Here is a 21,093-nt window from a genome sequence, read left to right as displayed (position 1 = left end):
TACTGGTAACAACTCATCCTTTGACAATACCAAAAGTGCCTGTGGCTCGGTTGGGTCATGCTAGACTCCTAAAACCAGCTTAAATTGCATTTTTTGATTTTACTGTATAATACAATCAGACATCTTCATCTGGGAAAATGCTAATATATTGTATGTGCATGTGTTTTCATTCTTGTTATAATGTTTCCTTCATCAGCTTCAGAATCTACATTATTTTATTAAAAGTACCTCTACTATGTCTTTGGATATCCTTCAAAATCAGATAAATTAATTATATAGTAGCTGAATAGTAACGAGAATGCATTTTTCCAAAGTGTATTGTGTATAATTACAGCAAATCCTTTTTACCACAGACTTTTTTCTTTGCAAGATTAAAATTCCCTCAAAATAGTGGCTTGCATGATTGCACAATAGCACAGCTTCTGTTGTACATTTTTTTACTGGTATTAAAGCCTCAATTAAAAAAAAAAGTAATGTAAATGTCATGAGACACATTAAAATGCAATGCAAACAAAATCAAAACCAAAAGGAGAGCATGTAAACCATGGAATCAATTTGTTTTGAAAGTTTTGTATCCATTTTCTCAAGCTTATCAGAGCAAAAATTAATAATAAAGTGACAATTTTATTAGTGGCAGGAAATAACGTATACAACCTTGCTAGAACATAATACTAAGACATGTACTGTAAGTTTTTGTTTCATAAAATCATTCCGATACTTTATAGATCATAACTCCCTTCATCACCACCATATCAATCCCCTCTCTGCACATCTGTAAATTATACAACAGTAAAAAGCAAAGCTGGAGGGTTGTGTGGGTGTATACTTAATTAACACTTTACATAGTTTAAAGCCCTCAGGGTTTTTGAAAAAGCTTGGCAGCTAGAATTCATAAACAAGGTGTTTAAGAATACAATTTTTTAAAATAAATATATATATGTATAACACAGGCCTGAGATGAGGACTGAGTTTGCTTAATTTATATTTACAGGTATATGTATATTAATTGCATAACTAAAATTATATTTTCCATAAGTAATTAAAGCTATTTATTTCACATGGTTTTATAAATTTGTTGTTTGACAAAAAAAGTCTCATGATTTAAGTTTTAAATAGAAGATATACAGTATATCCAAAATAAGGAAAATGAAGAAATCTGAATTTGATGCTAACAAAACACAGAATACTATTGTTAATAACATACAGTACAGAATTAACAAATTACCACTTTTCAGTACAAACTGAATTAATTTTGAAAAAAGACTGCAGGCAAATAGTGAGTGACTTCCACTTGTTTGGGGACGACTACAAAAGCAACCACAAAAAGCTGAGTAACAGTTTCTACTGCAGTGCTTATTTAAGGTTAGTGTCATAATGACTCCCATGCTATGAACAGGATGCAAGTGTATCTGGCCAAAATGGGCTGTGAATCAAGTGGTTTGGGATGGTTTGTCAGTACATGCTGTCATCTTCAAAATATCGTATGCATCAATCTGGCATTCAGAGCTGGGAAGCAAAGAAGATGTACATTACAAAAAACACGTGAATGAATCTGGCCAAACATCATTTGATTGAGATCTAAAACAGTCTTCTGGTCAGATAAAATTTAAATTTAGCTTCATGGATATGCTTACCAGTATTGTGTTTCATACATATGCTAAAAAGTAATACATAACCAAGTCGTCAAAATGCACTCTTTCTTCATTGACAGAGGATAGCCAACACATTATTGACTGGGATCATCAACTCAAAAAGGAACTCCCAAACTCACAATTCTAGATTCCCTATGACCCTATTGCTGACAATCTAATCTGCACAGCCTTCTTGATCACATCTCCCTTAACTGCCCACAGCAACCATCCACACCAGACACTTGCCTCGAACCATAACCTGCTGCATGACCTGCAGATATATATCCAATACCATGCACCGTCAAAGTCCTGTTGTACAATTCTGTGTCACCCAGATGACATCATGTATTTCCAGCAACCTCATTTCCTCCAACTAATGCCCAGCCATTTACATTGCTGAGACAGGAAGAAGACTGGCAGACTGTTTCAGGGAACATGTCAGACCTATGCCTATCAAAGATCTCTCCAAACCAATAGTTCGTCATTTCATCTCTAATGGCCACGATCATTCTGATCTCTTTGCATCCACACAGAGGGGTTTTGGAACTCTTATTACAGAAAGAAGGCACAGGGTGAGGTTGACCCTTTTCAGGAAACCGGAAAGAAAGGATTAGAGACCAGGTGCAGTGATCATCAGGCCTTTATTTCAGCTGAAGTTCAGGTGCAATATAGTAGCATGAGAGAGAGGAAACCTCCTAGCTCAGCTCTGTTTATAGCTAGGTACAAACAAGTCTACCAAAACTACAATACAATGGTTACTTCCTCATTTGCATGCCCTCATCCTTTGATTTAAACACGTTGGAGGTCTTTTCTCTCTGGACCAGAATTTCCAATCCACTGCCCTGAAAAGAGGCATTCTGTTGTAGGAGATGTCATCCTTAGGAATGTAAAATGGAATGTACAGTAAAGTGCTTTGAGATCATTAAGAATTAAAAGAGCTGTACAAATGCAAGAAACTATTATTAATTGTTGCTGCAGTGAGTAATGAATTTAAAAGTTATTCTGTATAACAGATGGAAGTGTACCGTTTCTATACAGTAGATAATGTTGCCAGGGTAATAATTAACAACAACAGTTCATGCTTATGTGCTACATACAGTATGATAAACAGCTGATGGGTACATGCAGTTACACAAGACTGTCATGAAATGTACTGTCTATTCAGCTTTACTTAGACTAACATATTCAATTTTAGTACTGTACATCTGAAATGTGCATAATGGAACTTACAAGGTTTTTAAAATAAAAATACTGTGGATGCAAGTTAAAATATTTCCTTGAGATGCAATAATTAGAACGCCTTTTCCCTGAAAGCGACACACATTGGAAAAAAAATCTAATACTTGTACAAATACAATGATTATCAACAATGGAAAAATGTTAAAATGTGATTTTGCACAAAACATTTGGATACTCCATTTAAATAATTAAAGTTTCTAATTTCTAAAAGGAACTGTGTTGAGCAGCCTCTTGTCTTGTCTGAATCCAATTCTGTTGAATACTTTTTTGAAATGTTGTTTCTAATTCGTGATATCAAACAAAATAACACATTAATGAACTTCTGATAATATTTTTTGAGGCATTGAAAAATTAAAATTATTGTGGTTAAAATTACTGTGGTATGCCAAATCTTTTACATAATTCATAGTGGAAAAAGAATCTGTAACTCTAATAAAGTAATTATAGTAATTCAGAGAAATGTGAAGATGGTGGTGTGGCCAAGGTGAAAGATTTCAGATCATCCAACTGGAATTGAGGATAACAATGGAGTGAGTGAATGGCTGAAGAATTTGAGTAATATAATTGGCTAATTTAAGAGGAAAACATAGTAGCTATGAGACAAGAGATATGAAGAAGTTTCCAATTTGCTGGAGGCGTACAGTAGAATGGGGTTGGAACTGCTGTGAAAACAGTGGGGGCAGCACTGGTTCTTCTGAAAGGGTCTTTTGCTTTGTGAAAAATGGGAATCAATAGCACAAAGATTTTAGAAAGTAGGAAGAAACCAGTTGGCCTATCCTAGGACATGTTGCAGTGGCTGGGGCAGTATGGGCTGGGTTGGGACTCTGTGTTATGGGAGCTGGTCCAGGATCCCGCGAAGTGTAGTTCAGGACCCTATGCAGAAGGTATAATCCAGAAGTAAGTGGACAACAGGTAAGAAACGTAGAGAATCAGAAAGGGTTGACAGACAGGGGGACGTGGTGGTGGTGATCCAGTGCTCAGGGGGTGTGGGAAAGGCAAACAGATCCAGACAGTCCAAAGGGGGAATCCGGGGCCCAGTCCAAAGTCCAAAACCGGGGGATCCATCCAAGACGAGACAAGGTTAAAATTCTGAAGGGGAACTGGGAATAAAACAAGGTAACAAGACCAGGCGCTCCGAGCCCAGGACTCAGATAGTCAGGATGCTGTGATGAAGCCTATGGCGTCGAGTATCTCCTGGACCCGCTGGAAGGTAGGCTTCTGGGCGTCCATCTCCCAAAGCTGAGCCAGGTATAGTGAGAGTGCCAGGCTTAAATAATGAGAAACAAAGCAGGTGCACATAATCAACTAAATATGAAAGGGTCAGAGCGCCCTTAAGAGGAGGGATCCCGATTGTGACACTATGTACAGTAGGAGAAGCTCCTGCCTACAAAAAGCAGGGAGAGAGGCATCTGTTGTCTGGAATAATTGGAGGGATAGAAGAAATTGCAGCAACTGGGAAAGAGAAGGGCATAGTATCATTGGTGTTTCCACGAAACAGTAAAAAATATGGCAGTATGACCATAGTAGTCTTTGTGCTAAATAAACTCGAATTTTGGGGACTCAGAACCTTAGATGTGAGCATTGGAGAGCTTGAGGTTTAAATAGAGAGTAGATAATTGAATGATTGAGGCTGAGAACGGGCCTGGCTTCTCCCCTTGAACCTTTAGCTGGTGGTTATCATTTCAAGTTTAATTTTATACATACTTTATAGGGATGGGATCATGGGTCATGGGAGAACCAGAGCCAAGCTCAGCAAGCAGTTGGCGCAAGGCAGGATACATCTTTGACGGGGATGCCAGTCCATCACAGTGCACATACAGTACAGACACAAACACTCACTCACACCGAGGACAATTTTTAGAGACACCTGTTAAACAACCAGTATGTCTTTGGACAATGATTGGAAACAGGAGTATGTGGAGGAAACCCACAAGCACATGCAGAGAACATACTGTACAAACAAAACATGGAAATATCACCCCAGGAATTGCAGATAGGTTTTCAGCTCTGTGAGGCAACAATAGTAAATACTACTTTACTATGCTGCTTCTTTCCATCTTTAGAATTTCACTCCTCCTCACTAATAATTATTATTCATTCAGACCAGCTATATTTCATTAAAATGTCCTCTCAATTAAGACAAATTAACATTCTCTGAGATCAAGACCCCATTGAGCCAAAATAGTGGCTGTCTCACACAACCACATCACACATACTCACTTCTTATTTTATCAGACCCAAGCACTGAGATATTAAAATTTAATTAAGTTACATTGTATTGTAATGATCAAAACTGTTCACTACTACCCAAAAGTACAGACAAATAAAGGATTTATGAGGTAAAGCCAGAAAAAAAATGATTTTTACAAGTTTTGAAATTGGACCTGGTAGAACTCAGGAGAGAGAAACACTTTTGTCAGGACTGGCTCATGTCACACATGTGTTGCCTGGTCTCTATACCAATTATGTTTTGCTTGTCTGTCACCTGTTCGAGCAGTGTTTGCATTGCACAATTCTTACAACTTTCTTACAACAATCTTTGAATTCTGTATGATACACAAATTTTATCCATCTCCCTGTCATGATTTTCAACTTTATAAATCTTGTAGATCTTGCTCATATTTAAATAATACTATTAGAAACATGTCAATCTACATTATGGTTTGCGGTGTTGTTCCAGGCTCTATAAAGAGCAGTTTTAATTGTGCAACTTGTTCTTTCCACCAAATCTCAACTATGTGGGTGGTACTGTATGTGGGTGGAATGTGGAACTTCTGTTTGATTCCCAGTACCCCACACACATTTTTCATTTTCCCTGTGACATGTGTACACTGGTCACTGTCTATTTGGAATGACATTCCACATAAGGGGATTATATTTTCTGCACAGTGTTGTGTGTTTGTTTCAGCATCTCGGTACTTGTCAGAAAAGCTTCCACCCATTCAGAAAACCTGTCAATTATGATTAAACAATATTGATTAGAAAAACAAAATTGGCTGTGGCAATTGTTCACAGGTTAAATGTCTAATGGCACTTTTTACCATGCTAATGTATATTTTAAAAAAGTATCCCTTATATTAATTTCACTATAATTAGAAATTTACAGGTATAATTAACACCTGAAAATGTTAAATTATATAAGCAAGTTTCAGTAGGTTAAGTGTATATAACTGTTTTAAAGGTTTGAAAAGATTGTGTGGGTTGCAATGCCAGCTGGTTTTAATTAATAAAGATGATGTACTGATACAGTAGAAGCAATATCCTAGTATTGGACTGCTTTATTTTATGTTGAATTCATAAGAAACGTATACACATTTTTTACTCATTTTGTAAATCAAAATCCAAAGCAACACCTGTATCTCTTCAGCTTCTTTTATTTTCAACAGCAACTGGTACAGAAAGTGACCTGTTTTATTTTAACACCTTAAAGGCTATCAGAACGACGCATATCACTGACGGAGGAATAAAACCGTAATAAATTTTAAAATTGAAATCACGAGGGAGTTGGAGACATCTGTTGTAACTCCTGTAAAGATGGGGACTTTGTCTTTAGAGACAAGCAGCTGTGTCACATTGCTACTGGTTAATTTTAGCCTGGGACGTATGGAACTGTCAGAATAAACTAATTAAGACTTCTTGATTTTACAAGGAAAAAGAACAATTTATGACTGTTTTATTTGTTGTTCAGAGAAAAGAAACCTGTGTATTTATTGATTAGAAATTTAATTTATTCTTTAGAAAATTGAAATTACTTGAAAGGTGAGTTAAATGGCTAAATCTTTACTGTATCTAATTTTGCACAAAAATATAGAACTTATTTCCATAAAGTACTGTACTGCAACTTTTTTTAGAAGCTTAATATGATCTGATTTCATGCTTCACAGCCTGGCATCCAATTAAAATTTATTCAGGAAGACTCTAGCTGTATTTCATAACAATGTTTTTTTTTCTACAGATTGAATTACAAAAACTGTAGTTACTTAAATGGCATAGAACATTTTCCTGCATTCTGAAATGTAAAAGTTGAAAAGAATTTTAACTTTTCCCTAGATTGAATATTTTAGTAATACAAATGTCATGTTCCATTACATCCAAGAATCTCTTTAAAATCCCTGATGCTTGCATTCTTTACAACTGAAATACCACATTGAAAAAGTCAGCCAATCCCCTGTTTCTGAAATATAAACCTTTTCTATATGAACTTGAAAAGAATATACAATAAAAGTATTTGGTGGGCATTGCCATCCAGCTGCCAGTACGTATAAGTGTAAGGTACTTTCAGTAAATGAAAAAAATGGCAAACGTTATTGGAATCTGTAGGGGTGAACCTAATAAGAAGTATCTTATTGTTCTGCAACAAAAAAAAAACATCAGCACCATGCCAGCTGACTAATTAAATTTAGCCCTTCTGACAGGCTGTCAGTCAATCAGTGAAGTTCATTTATCCTGTCCATGACAGGGATCTTAAAAGCTGGTCTTTTTAACAAATTTAAATGTGAAACAATACACCTTGACTTTAGGTGTAGTTAATTAATCTTTTTTTTCACCATGAAGCCATTTGATCCCAGTGTTTATTGAGCAGAAATAATTTTACATGGGAATTTCTTCCCCTTGGGCTTTGTGAAGCTCCAGATTGCTGCAACAGTGTCTGAACGTTGTGTTGTCTAGTCTTCATTCATTTCTTACAGTAGGCTTGGTAACGATTTTTGATCTGTTAGACAGCTATCCACTGCTTCTCCCCACCAGTGGGTATGTAGTGGGAAATTACACAGTAGAGTTGTTTTTATTCTAAGAATTGGAAATCACTTTCTCTATTTCTTCAATACTGTCATGTTATTGAGTAGGAGAGATGCATAGAAGAGAGAGCAGCTTGGATTTTTACCAGAACCTTTGACGTACAGTACATGTTCTTTGGTCTTTTTTGCAGAGATTTCTTAGGTTAGGGTCTAGTGTACAGTATCTGTCATAACATTTAATTTGTCAAACATTTCATATTCTCTTTTCTCTCTTTTTTCCCCAGTTTTGAAGGTGCTTCAATGTAATACCACAACATACTGTAGTAGATGTGGTTGGGGTGATGTGTCTTTCTACCCAAAAAATCTAAACAGCACGTTTTTCAAACCATACTTAATTACACAGGCAGAAGGGCATGCCAGTCACGTCCTTCCCACATGCCTGAACATAAGGCATTGCTATTAGGTAGCAAAAGCTAATTTGTTTACGCAGACCCAAAAAGCAATTGTAGAATTGCAGGCATTCATTTTCTTGCTAGCTATAGCAAAATCTTGTACTTTTTTTCCTTACAGAACCAAACCCAATATGAAATAAATTCAAGACTGTCAGCCTTTTTATTCTTTGGTGAAAGTTACTCATCAGTATGTAGAACTGTGCAGAGCTAGCATTTTTTCATGCATACAGCAATAACTCAAGCCCTATCCCTCAGTAAACATACTGTAGATGCACTGTACCTGAACTGCGTTACTGCAAAAATCTAATCAAACATTGGTTTTCAAATTGACATTCACATAAACCTCCTAGAGACCTTGTTTGCCAAGCAGTCAGACCATGTACTTAAGAGATGGGATAGTCTGCAGCACAGCTCACACCTTGTAATAGGAGCACAGCGGAGTCCGCTGGGAACAGAGTGTTTTTTAGATTGGTGTATTCAATCTTTACAGTCGATAAGTAAACAGTCTGTGCAAGGCTGGGTGAGTTTCACCTCCTTCACGGGAAATTGAATTGGACTTCATTCAAATCTCCTTTTGAATAAGAAGAACAAAAGTAGTAAAGAAGAAGTCAACATAAAGTACATATTTACTAAAACAAGAATCTTTACAATATTCAATGATGATGGTAATATTTAGGGTTATTGGCTGTTGTAGTTAAAATTGTGTTCTTCCTGGTTCAGTTTTGGTTCCTTTCAATATCTTTGCTGGAAATAAATATACCATTGAGAAGCCTGTACCTACCTGGTTGAGCTTCAGAAAATACGAGTCTTGATTTCTTTAATGAAGTATATTACCCATGCAACATGCACTGAGATTTTCTGTTACTAAAATGTGTAAGACCATTCCTTCAGCCGGAGTGTGTTAAACTGTACTGTGCTTTTTTAGGAGTTAACTGGTAACAGATGTACAGTACTTGTTTCTTTCTTGATGAAATACCTACTCTTTATCAATCTACACAGGTAACATTGTAAAGTCAAAATATCAGTTCTTGTACAACAAAAACTGCTTGTATGAAATAAATCCCAAAACTATGTTTCAGTCTTTGATCATCTCCCTTTTAGACTCATGATGACAACAAACTATTGTAGTCATTCAAGGAGGTAGCTGCATCAGCATGCGTAGGCTGCAAAAGAACAAGAAAAGGGTTATTTCATGCTGAAAAGAGAAGAAAAGAAACAAAATGTTTTGGCTGAGGAGCCTTCTTCGGGTGGCGAAACGTTGTTTCTTTTCTTCTCTTTTCAGCATGGAATAAACCTTTACTTGTTTCTTTACAAACTATTGTAGTCTGCTTCTAAAACAATATTAAATTCTTCTTTAAGCAGATCACAATAACATACAGAAGGCAAAACTTCATTTTTTAAATAGTAAATTACTGTATAATTATTGTAATAATAAAGTACTGTATTTTACATTTTGTTTTACTGTCTTACTTGGTACTGTATGCATGTTGGAATATAGAGAAAGCTAAAGCTGAGAAGTGTCGCATAGAAAGAGCAAAAAGATACTGAAAAGTTCTTAAGGTATTCACTTTGATTAGGTGACTGTATTTAAGTGTAAGTTTTAGCTACTAGAAATGGTGCAAAGAATGCCAGGAAAATAAATAGATCAGCATACCTACATAGAAGTGACAGATGGGCAGATCACCATTTAGCCTTCAGACAGAACACAGCGATTTAGTAAAAAATTTTAAATGCGCATTAAAAGTTAATTCTAGGTCCAAAATAATACATAGGCTATTTATAATGTGCTTGCCAAAAGGCACAAAAAGTCACTCATGGACAAAATTAAAATATGAAGTCCGTTATGTTTGTCAAGGAGGCCTGGAAGCAATGTGCCTGCCTTAGCAGATTTTACTTGAACATTCTCTCTCTCTAACGCACTAATGCCCTTACTCCAGTGAAAGTGCAAAATCTGCTGCATTACCGTGCAACATCAAAGGACCAGTAAATAAGAACTGCATCTGGTTAAATGATGACAACTGGCTTGGATGTACGTGTATCTCTTAACTGTGGAATATGATAAAATCATACATAGATTGCGCTTGAATACATAAAAAAACAAGTATGCACATTCACATATTTTGTGTTGCACATTGTTATGACATGTGGTCACTTCCCAGAGAAAAGCCACAAGTATTTTTATTTTACAATTTAGGCAGTATACAGTAGAACACCATATTGTTGTGAAATGAAGGGAAAGTGGCACGTGGAAGTTAGATTCGTGCTTTATAACAAAGAGCATTTCGGTGACAGTTTATAAATCATTCAGGGTAATAATATATGTGGTGTGTAAATGGACATCATAAATGCTCATACTCAACTCCCAAAAAAACTTTTAATGGGACTTAAAAAATCATCTTTTCCCTCCTGCTAGCTAGAGCTGAAAAGCAATTGAAACATCTCCTGCTGGTGTTCATCTGTCTTGGTCACTGTACTCTAATTTCATTAAAAATAAGAAACAAACATATAAAAAAAACAGTTTCCAAGGTGAGAGACGCTGTGCTTTGAAAAGATTAGACCTCTCTGGACGCCAGAGCAGAAGAGAGCAGTCTCCAGAGCTGTGAGATTTCCATATCAAGACCTCAGCCATGGCCACACGGAGAGATCATACAGCTCTTCACATGTGCTGTCCACCAACTTTGTCTTTGGGGAAAAAGTCAGACACAAAGTATTGGTTTCATTATACATGCTCTTTAAAGGACAAAAGGGGTGTGTTTTCAAAATATTTTTTTTTTACCTCTGTGGAGTCATCTGGTAATGTTGTAGTTGGCTGTTTGGGTTTTATCCTTATTTACTTTGTTTTCACTTTAATTTGTTTGCATGATTTCACTAGAATTTACCATGAGTACTGTATGCCATCACAAGCTTTTAAAGCTGTTAAATTGCATAAACCAAGGTATAATTAGTGTGTATTGTACTTAAAATAAAGTAAACCCATGATGAGTGTAAAAAATATCATTTAAAATAATCAAGCACAGAGGTAGAGTCCATGTTGTATGCTTGCAGTGAAGCTAACAAAATGCTTTGTAACTTGGTAAAGAAAAGTATTCAATTTCTGATTTGATGGCCTTATTGAAATGGTATCTGGTGATTTGTCCCCTTCCTTGGGGGGATGAAACTGTACCAGCACTTCAGTGAATGTCTAATCTGGCAGCAAGGATTGTAATATCTGCAGTGAAATTCACCAGAGGCAGGACTACTGTGGCTGCAGCAAAAATGCTTTCAGGGAGGGGAATAGTTAAGTGATTTGAAAAAATGTTATCAGGAGTCAGGTTTAAAAAAAAACAGCCCCTTAAGGGACCATATTTTTTTAAAAATGGCACTGCGATCATCTTTGATTACTGTTCTTAGCACTCTCTGTCACCTTGGGAACCTTCAGCGTCAAGACTAGGAGTCAGGCAGAGGGACAGTAATAAGACCTAACTCACGTATCACATCTGAAAGGTTAGTGAATGGATGCTTTTCTCACTCCTTCTTATGGAGTTTGAAGTTATGAATACAAGATTGCAAGAGAACTACAGGAAACCGCTTCATACAGACGGTCAATAAAAGCACAGCCCATGCACTATGAAAAGTAATGGCAGGCTTTTATAATCAGACTAAAAAAAGATAAGGATGCATGTCCCCATTTATGTCTAAGAGAAGACTATCTAACTCAACTGTTCTGTACTAGTAGCTGCTACGTACATTTTGTACTCAAAATTCAGAAATATTGAGTTTATGTTTTAGATTTATGACAATATACTGTACACTATTCCTTTCTGGTATTATGAAAACATACAAATCTATAAGATGCTCAATAGTTAATTCTATTTTAATACCATGTAGACAGCACAAGTGTTTTTGAATTGGAATGTCCAAGATTGCTTGTTGCGATTGCTTGGTGTGATTTTTAAAGTGTAGCACCAACAATCACAGTAAAGTGATGGGTTTATGCATGTTTTATCCCTTCTTTATTACCCCTTTTTCTTATGTTTTGTCTCTAGTTGTGTATTACATGTACAGTACCATTGTATTTTTTTCTCTAGGCATATGCTGTTATTTGCTGTGCTAAAGAAAATAGCACACATGTGATAATTAATGTAGTACAATAATGTTACCTACAGGCGAAAAGCAGGGTACCATGCTGAATTGCTTTCCCTGCATACTTCCTGGAAGTAAGAAGACTTTTGGAGGACATTTTTCCATTTATTAATGGAAAAAAAAGCTCTGTGGATCATTCTGAAAAAAATCTTTAAAAATGATTTCTAAAGAAAAAGGTGAGATCACACTTACATACAGTACATTTATCTATTGACTTGTGACTTACATTTTTTACATCATCTCCAACTGAAAAGAAGGATCTGTTCCATATTCTTTTTTAACTAAGATCATATAGGGTACAAAACAGTGTTCTAAAACATCACAGAGACAGTTTCATGTTAAAATACGTAAGCTTTTAAGTTAAAATTAACTTTGCTATATTCAGTATATACTGTAGAGCATCTGTGAACTAAAGAGACATTTACTGTCAAGTGTAACACATTGTTTTTGGTAGCCTCATTATTCAATTTACTAGTTCCTAGTATATAAGACCTCATGGTCTGCTCATGGTCGTGGGGGTTTTCTCTAGGTACTCCGGTTTATTCTCATGTTCGCCAAGACATGCAGTTCAAGTTTGATTGACATGTTTAAAATTGCAGCTCCAGGTTTTATTCCCTGTTTCCCATGACGAAGGCGGTTTCAGGGAGTTTCACCTCCCTACTCTCTCAAAAATGGCTCTGGTAAGGTTCTAATAACATATACATATTGTCATGATCAAACCTAGAAACCACTGCCAAAATATGAATTACAGCAGAATGAACAATAATGAATATGATGTCTTTATCAGTATTGGAATTGGATCAGTCAAAACACATGAACATAAAGATTCAATTTTTAAATAGTAAAAATGATTGCAGTGGTTTATTTTGTCTGGAAACCCGGTAAGCAAAAAACCCAAAACAGAATATTTACAGCTCCTCTCAGAGCTCAGGCTTTCATATACTGAATGTCTCTGTAGGTAAGCAAAGAACCTGCCCCTTAAAGGGTTTTACTGATTGCAACTAAAATTGTGGTGCCAAATATAAGGTCTGAAAGAATGGATGATGAAACTCATATTAAAGGACTTATAAACCAAGATTGCAATAGACAGAAAGCTTTAAAATGTTCTTGTTTGAAATCAAAGTTGGCTTTGCCGGCCTTACAGTTATTCAGTTAAGTACTAGTGACAGCACACATCTTGTACTGTAAATATGTGGCTATTGTCACAATAAAGTATTATGGATTGAATTTCTCCTTGATGGAAATGTGTGGCAGTGCCTTGGCAGTGTAAGCACTCCTCTGATCATGTGGTCCTAAAGAACCCGTGACATAAAAATGCCTTTGCATCCATGGTTACTTTTGATAGCATCCTTTCCTCTCTAAACAAACAGCACATTAACACTAGCATCCCTTTTATCAGCTGAGACACTGGGACATGATTATTCAAGGACAGCTGTTCCTACAAGGGTGCACAGCTGTGGGTCCACTTCAGAGGCTGGCTGTATGGAACATAACAACACATTCTATTACACAAGAGAAACTGTCTTCATCCCGCTGTAATACTTTCTGTTTTTAATACCTCCGAAATTAGGAATTCTCAGCTGTTACTCAGCTCCGTTGTCTACTCCAACCCCATTTTTACTTGCCACTGTGATGTACAGTGCCTTGCGAAAGTATTCGGCCCCCTTGAACTTTTCAACCTTTTGCCACATTTCAGGCTTCAAACATAAAGATATAATTTTTTTATTTTATGTGAAGAATCACCAACAAGTGGGACACAATTGTGAAGTGGAACGAAATCTATTGGATTTTTGAAACTTTTTTAACTAATACAAAAATGAAACGTGGGGCGTGCAAAATTATTCGGCCCCTTTACTTTCAGTGCAGCAAACTCACTCCAGAAGTTCAGCGAGGATCTCTGAATGATCCAATGTTGTCCTAAATGACTGATGGTGATAAATAGAATCCACCTGTGTGTAATCAAGTCTCTGTATAAATGCACCTGCTCTGTGATAGTCTCAAGGTTCTGTTGAAAGCGCAGAGAGCATCATGAAGACCAAGGAACACACCAGGCAGGTCCGTAATACTGTTGTGGAGAAGTTTAAAGCCGGATTTGGATACAAAAAGATTTCCCAAGCTTCAAACATCCCAAGGAGCACTGTGCAAGCGATCATCTTGAAATGGAAGGAGTATCAGACCACTGCAAATCTACCAAGACCTGGCCGTCCCTCTAAACTTTCAGCTCAGACAAGGAGAAGACTGATCAGAGATGCAGCCAAGAGGCCCATGATCACTCTGGATGAACTGCAGAGAACTACAGCTGAGGTGGGAGAGTCTGTCCATAGGACAACAATCAGTCTTACACTGCACAAATCTGGCCTTTATGGAAGAGTGGCAAGAAGAAAGCCATTTCTCAAAGATATCCATAAAAAGTCTCGTCTAAAGTTTGCCACAAGCCACCTGGGAGACACCCCAAACATGTGGAAGAAGGTGCTCTGGTCAGATGAAACCAAAATCGAACTTTTTGGCCACAATGCAAAACGATATGTTTGGCGTAAAAGCAACACAGCTCATCACCCTCAACACACCATCCCCACTGTCAAACATGGTGGTGGCAGCATCATGGTTTGGGCCTGCTTTTCTTCAGCAGGGACAGGGAAGATGGTTAAAATTGAGGGGAAGATGGATGCAGCCAAATACAGGACCATTCTGGATGAAAACCTGTTGGAGTCTGTAAAAGACCTGAAACTGGGACGGAGATTTATCTTCCAACAAGACAATGATCCCAAACATACAGCAAAATCTACAAAGGAATGGTTCACAAATAAACGTATCCAGGTGTTTGAATGGCCAAGTCAAAGTCCAGACCTGAATCCAATCGAGAATCTGTGGAAAGAGCTGAAAACTGCTGTTCACAAACGCTCTCCATCCAACCTCACTGAGCTCGAGCTGTTTTGCAAGGAAGAATGGGCAAGAATTTCAGTCTCTCGATGTGCAAAACTGATAGAGACATACCCCAAGCGACTTGCAGCTGTAATCGCAGCAAAAGGTGGCTCTACAAAGTATTAACGCAAGGGGGCCGAATAATTTTGCACGCCCCACTTTTCATTTTTTTATTAGTTAAAAAAGTTTCAAAAATCCAATAGATTTCGTTCCACTTCACAATTGTGTCCCACTTGTTGGTGATTCTTCACATAAAATAAAAAATTTATATCTTTATGTTTGAAGCCTGAAATGTGGCAAAAGGTTGAAAAGTTCAAGGGGGCCGAATACTTTCGCAAGGCACTGTATATGCCAGTATAACAAGGAGAATGCACACTGTGAATGGTCTCCTCCAATAAACGTTATGTCAAGCCATTCACCATTTTATACGGTGCAAGCTTCATGGTACCTAAAAATACAAGTAACATGGTTTGGAGGAGCAATTTTAGTCACACCAATGACACAATATGTGCACAACTGAGTTGGTAACGCTAAACAAGAGAACACTAAACAACTCAAACCCAAAGAACCCAGCCAGTGCATGGCCAGCCGTGGACTGCTATTTGGGGAATGACATTCACACTGCAAAGACTCAACTGGCAGTATCTACAGTAAATTGTAGGGCTCAACATGTGATTTGGGCGCACACCTTTACTGGTTGAGGCACTCAAGAGTTCAACTATTTCAGTCCTTCAGTATCACCACCACATTAATCATTAATCATCATATTGATCTCGTTATTTCAAGCAAGTAATTAAGGAATCGAGCATAGTGTCTACAGAATGGTGGATTTAAGAGTTGCATGCTGAAAAGACTACTCTGCACAAATAACAAGAAGAATCCAAACCTCAAAAAAGTGTGCTTATAGGACCATGTCTGCACCAGAACTCAAACTACTATCCGACAAAATAAATGACTTTTTAAAACCAGCAATTATACTGTATATTATTAGTAAATATACTAATAATTCCATTGATAAGTGTAACTCTAATGCGTGTTAATGCGTGATAAACTATAATAAAATGCATACATACATAGATTGTTTAAGCTTTTTTTTTTAAAGTAAGATTTATCATCCATTTTGTAGAGTTCTGAAGGATTATTTTTATTTCTAATGTTGGTGTCACTACAATACAATACTAAACTATAAATTAGCAATGACATATTAGTCATGAGGCAGCAGTAGAAGGTGCTTTTTTAGAGATCACACCAATGGAAACCTGAAATAGCATGAGGTCTTATGCTTCACAAGTAAGTTTTATTTCATCCTGTGTTAAATTGTCCATTTTTATTAGATATTTATTGTAATTTTCAAGGACTTTATTGTAACGTTTCCATGTCTTCAATTATCATTCATAAGTTCTGGTGCCATATTCCTAACTGTTTTAAAAGATGTTGGGAGACTGCTTTCTGCTTTCTTATTGTTCCTCCACTTATTAAGTGAACACAGACAGGAGGATTTTGTACAATCCTCCATCCTCCATCCAAGATTATTTCTTTTAGGTTTAGACCATTCATCTTTTATATACAGTATAATGTCACTAGAATGCTACAGATTTGTCCACTAGTCAATCCTTAAATATTTGAATCCATTATGTTTATTATTGGATTATTACTCAGGGAGAGAGGACCTATAGTCCATTATTTTAAGAGAGGTGTGATACACCCTTCCTGTATGTAAAGCATTCAGGTATTATATGAGATAAAAAGAATGGTACTAAATAAATGCACTGTATTGATAATTGCTTAGACTGTGCTTCCTTAGTGTTTTTTTTTAGATAGAATAATGGGTAATTAACTCAATACATATTTCTAAATATAGAAATTATGCTAAAAAAATCAGAAAACCTGCAACATTTTTAGAAATAAGAGTTGTTGTCAGGACTATATGTTGTCAGCAGGCCATGCTGTAGTAGGCATATCACACTTTCTAATGATTGGGGGGACTAATGAGGATCAACAATGAAATGCAACAAAATGTTAAATTACTATTATCAAGTATTTACCTACAAAAGAGGTTATTGCTATCACACAGATTAATATTCCATTTGCCCAGGAAAAACAAAAGCTTAAAAGTTCTCTATTTTACAGGCAGCTGTTACTGCCTTCCATATCTTCCAGCTCAAGACAATGTCATTGAAAACTAAGCAATTCTTGCACCATTGAAAAACAAATCATCTCTATGTTTATTTTAATGGAAAAACTTCAGCAACATATGCTGATCTTGTGTGTTTTCCAAACAGGCCGTATCTTCATAGCTTCAATGTACTGATTGTCAGGAGGCTATGAAACAAAGAACAACTAAAATCACAAGAGTGAATAAATGAATATAAAATTCAAAAGAACCAGATTCAAAAAGCAGCAATCTATAGATTAACGTTAAATGACTTAATATAATCTGCAACGCAATACCGATTCCCAGTGGAAAACAGCTTTTTTCTAATCACTTCATATCCCAAAGGGGGAAAGGCAAAGTCCTGTTTTCTGATGTATTCATTTAAGGAAAGTGCTTTCTTAGGCAAATGAGCTTCTGAGAACAATTGTTTATTTGGTGGTGGTGGTGGGGGGGGGGGGTGCTTTATCAACTATTTATCTACGATTTGAGAAAATCCCTGAAATCAGAAAGTCTTCAAAGGCTCTATTTCCAGCAATTCTAAAGTGAACAAAAAGCTAACTGACAACATTTTGACTCTCTTCTTCTTTGTCAAACTACAATGACCTCAAATCAATTCCTCTGCCAGGCTAAATGCATTATACATGTAACAACTACATGTTAGTTTAGGAAGCTAAGTGTGTATGTGGCTCCATGCAAGACAGCAAGTCTTTTAATTAAACTTGTAATGTCTTATATCTCAGTGGATCTGAAGACTCCCACCTAGTGGTAGTGGTGTGGGTTCTGATAATCTTGCCTTTGTCTTATAACAGTCAAACAGATTAAAGCCAGATCAAACTGATAACCATTTGAACTACTATAAGATCTATCTGGAGATACTGAAATTAAGAATTGTCCTGCATACAATAAATAACCTCTAGGTATTACTTTAGAATAAGTTTAGCAAATTCTAATGTATAACCTGTAATACATTAATACATTCTTAACTGGGATAATTATTTAGTAGTTACTAAATCCTATTAATGATTAATAACTTTTAGTAATACAACTCATATTGTTTTCATATGTTCTTTGTCAATTAAGTGTTAATACACTGTTTGCTATGTGTTTATAAAGTGTATTTTGCAATGCCTAAGCTTTTTATAACAGGGTTTCTGAATATGATAATAACAAACTTGGACACACACAGCTGGATAACATACACAGCTCACTCAAAGGCTGACAGCTATTGAAACAAAGATGTTGAAATGCTAATTAATTTTCGAAGCACTGACCCTATGCAATATTTTAAACAAGAGCAAAGTTAATGTTAGAAAACCCTCTCAATCAGCCAACCAAACATTTGTAAGATGCAAATAAAATTGGACTCCCTAAATTCAATTTTTGGAGTGGTAATTTATTTCAAGAGCTAATAGTGACCTATTTTAAACAGGCACTCAATATATTGTATATCCAATTGCTTGAAAGAAAAAATCTAGCTTTCAGTTACACAATAAAAATATGTTTGTTTCTACCTTACCCTTTGAGTGATGTAGATATTGAACATTTTAAAAGTTTCATCTTTAAAAATGTAATATGTTTATATGTATACGTTAAACTGTAATACGTTTGTACTACCACTGTTCGTAAATCCTGTTTCCAAGAATGGAAGCAATTGCTGTCCTACCATAAGGAAAGAAATTGTTTCCATTCACTTAAAGAAAATTATGGCTAGGCATTTCTAGCATTGCTAAACAATAAAAACAGTATTAATAAATTCCTAGAAGGAAAACATATTTTTTTAATTTTCCTTTATAAAACTTCCCTTTGTTTTGCAAAAAAAAGAGATGGTACATTTTAAACTTGTGTTAGAAAAAAAAACGTTCAACTGCACCCACACCTCAATAATCAGTTGCATAACCCTATTGCTTCTGAAATCACTTTGCATGTGACTAAGCAGGTAATTGCATAAAAATGCCCGTTACATTTGTAAGACATTTTCAGTATCCCTCATACTCAAATATTCAATTATGCCACTACATATCAACATAATAATGATAATAACAATAATTGCTTACACTTATATAGCACTTTTCTGGACACTCCACTCAAAGTGCTTTACAGGTAATGGGGACTCCCGTCCACCACCACCAATGTGCAGCACCCACCTGGATGATGTGACGGCAGCCATAGTGCGCCTGAACGCTCACCACACATCAGCTATCAGTGGGGAGGAGAGCAGAGTGATGAAGCCAATTCATAAATGGGGATTATTATGAGGACATGATTGGTAAGAGCCAATGAGAAATTTGGCCAGGACGCCGGGGTTACACCCATACTCTTTTTGGAGAAACATCCTGGAATTTTTAATGACCACAGAGAGTCAGGACCTCGGTTTAACGTCTCATTCGAAGGTTGGCACCTTTTTACAGTATAGTGTCCCCGTCACTATACTGGGCCATTAGGACCCACACAGACTGCAGGATGAGCGCCCCCTGCTGGCACCACTACCACCTCTTAACAGCAAAATTCAAAACTTACTAGCATAATAATGATTCAAATTATTTATTGTTTTACTTTAAATAGAGACACAGACTGCCAGGCGAGGAGCAGAAGGATGGTTGTTAAGGGATGGATTAGATATACAGTACAATACAGAACAATAATACAATGATGCAGCCACCCTGCAGTAAATAATGCTCCTTCCTTTGCTACTCATTAATATAGTATATATATATTATATTATATTATACACTATATATTACAGCCAGCAAATCCAGAACATAGTTCAGCACTGATAAGCTCTCACCAGATTAAGTGAAAACATTGATTGTAAAAATGACAAAATTAACATCTTAAAAAAGGGTGCCTCTAAGTAAATATGAATAAACATGATGTTAAAAACAGAAGGCTTGGAGTAGTATTTAGTAGTAACTAAGGTGGTAATGAAGCAGAATTCACGTTATATACAGTAGATAGGGAGAATCTTGCCACTGGACTCTTTATAACCCATGATCCACTGTACAGGGAGGGACAAAAAGGAGGAGCTGACCGTCTTATTCCTAAGTGGAGGATTTTTGCCAGTTCTAATTTGAGCAATCACCCTGCACAACAGCTTGTCTAATCTTGCCAGAGAATCGACATTTATGAGATTCAGTTGCATGCAGCCAAATTTAACAACCACCTTGATTGCTCTGGAGTGGACACCACCTTAAGTGGAACTTTTTCCTTTGCTGAGAACTTACAAACCCTGTACTGTCCATATGTTTTTTTCTAGTGCGTGTTTTAGTTTCAGGCTTTAAACACAGAATATTAGTGCACACACAAGCCATTATTCTCCTAGCCCTCTGCATAGCATTCAAATTGTTTTATATTCATAAGTTCTGTTCCTCCCAACCTTCTTTGTACAATTTCAATATTTGGCTGTGTGGGAACAGATTGCTGGGTGTCATGCTGAACGGCAGGGGGTGACTAAGTTTAATCCAATGCAAAGGTGTCCTCGCTGTCTCTGGATGAAATTTATTTGAAATAAATAATCAAGTTGTCCCTGAGACAGCAGGAAACCTCTGTAGCTTGTATTCTGAAAACAATGGACCTTTTTGCTTTGGTTTTAATATCAAGCCACCTTCTTGCACATTTCTTTCTCCAGAAAATAAATAAAATGCAATGCACAATTACACTTCATTCTGGAGAAAATGCTATTTCTAGGTAAGAACTACACGTATTTAAAATTATAATGAATTATCAATGTTTTTCCAACACATCTATGTGTACAGAAAAAAAAGAAGATTCTCAAATGCTAAGCATTTAGTCCTTTTGCTATTAAATAAACTTAAAGTCATTAAGGTGTAAAAGATTAA

The sequence above is a fragment of the Lepisosteus platostomus genome, chromosome 21 (genome assembly GCF_059453375.1).
Source record: "Lepisosteus platostomus isolate fLepPlt1 chromosome 21, fLepPlt1.hap1, whole genome shotgun sequence".
Taxonomy (NCBI): Eukaryota; Metazoa; Chordata; class Actinopteri; order Semionotiformes; family Lepisosteidae; genus Lepisosteus; species Lepisosteus platostomus.
The sequence above is the reverse complement of the archived record's forward strand: the minus strand, read 5'-3'. Positions refer to the sequence as shown.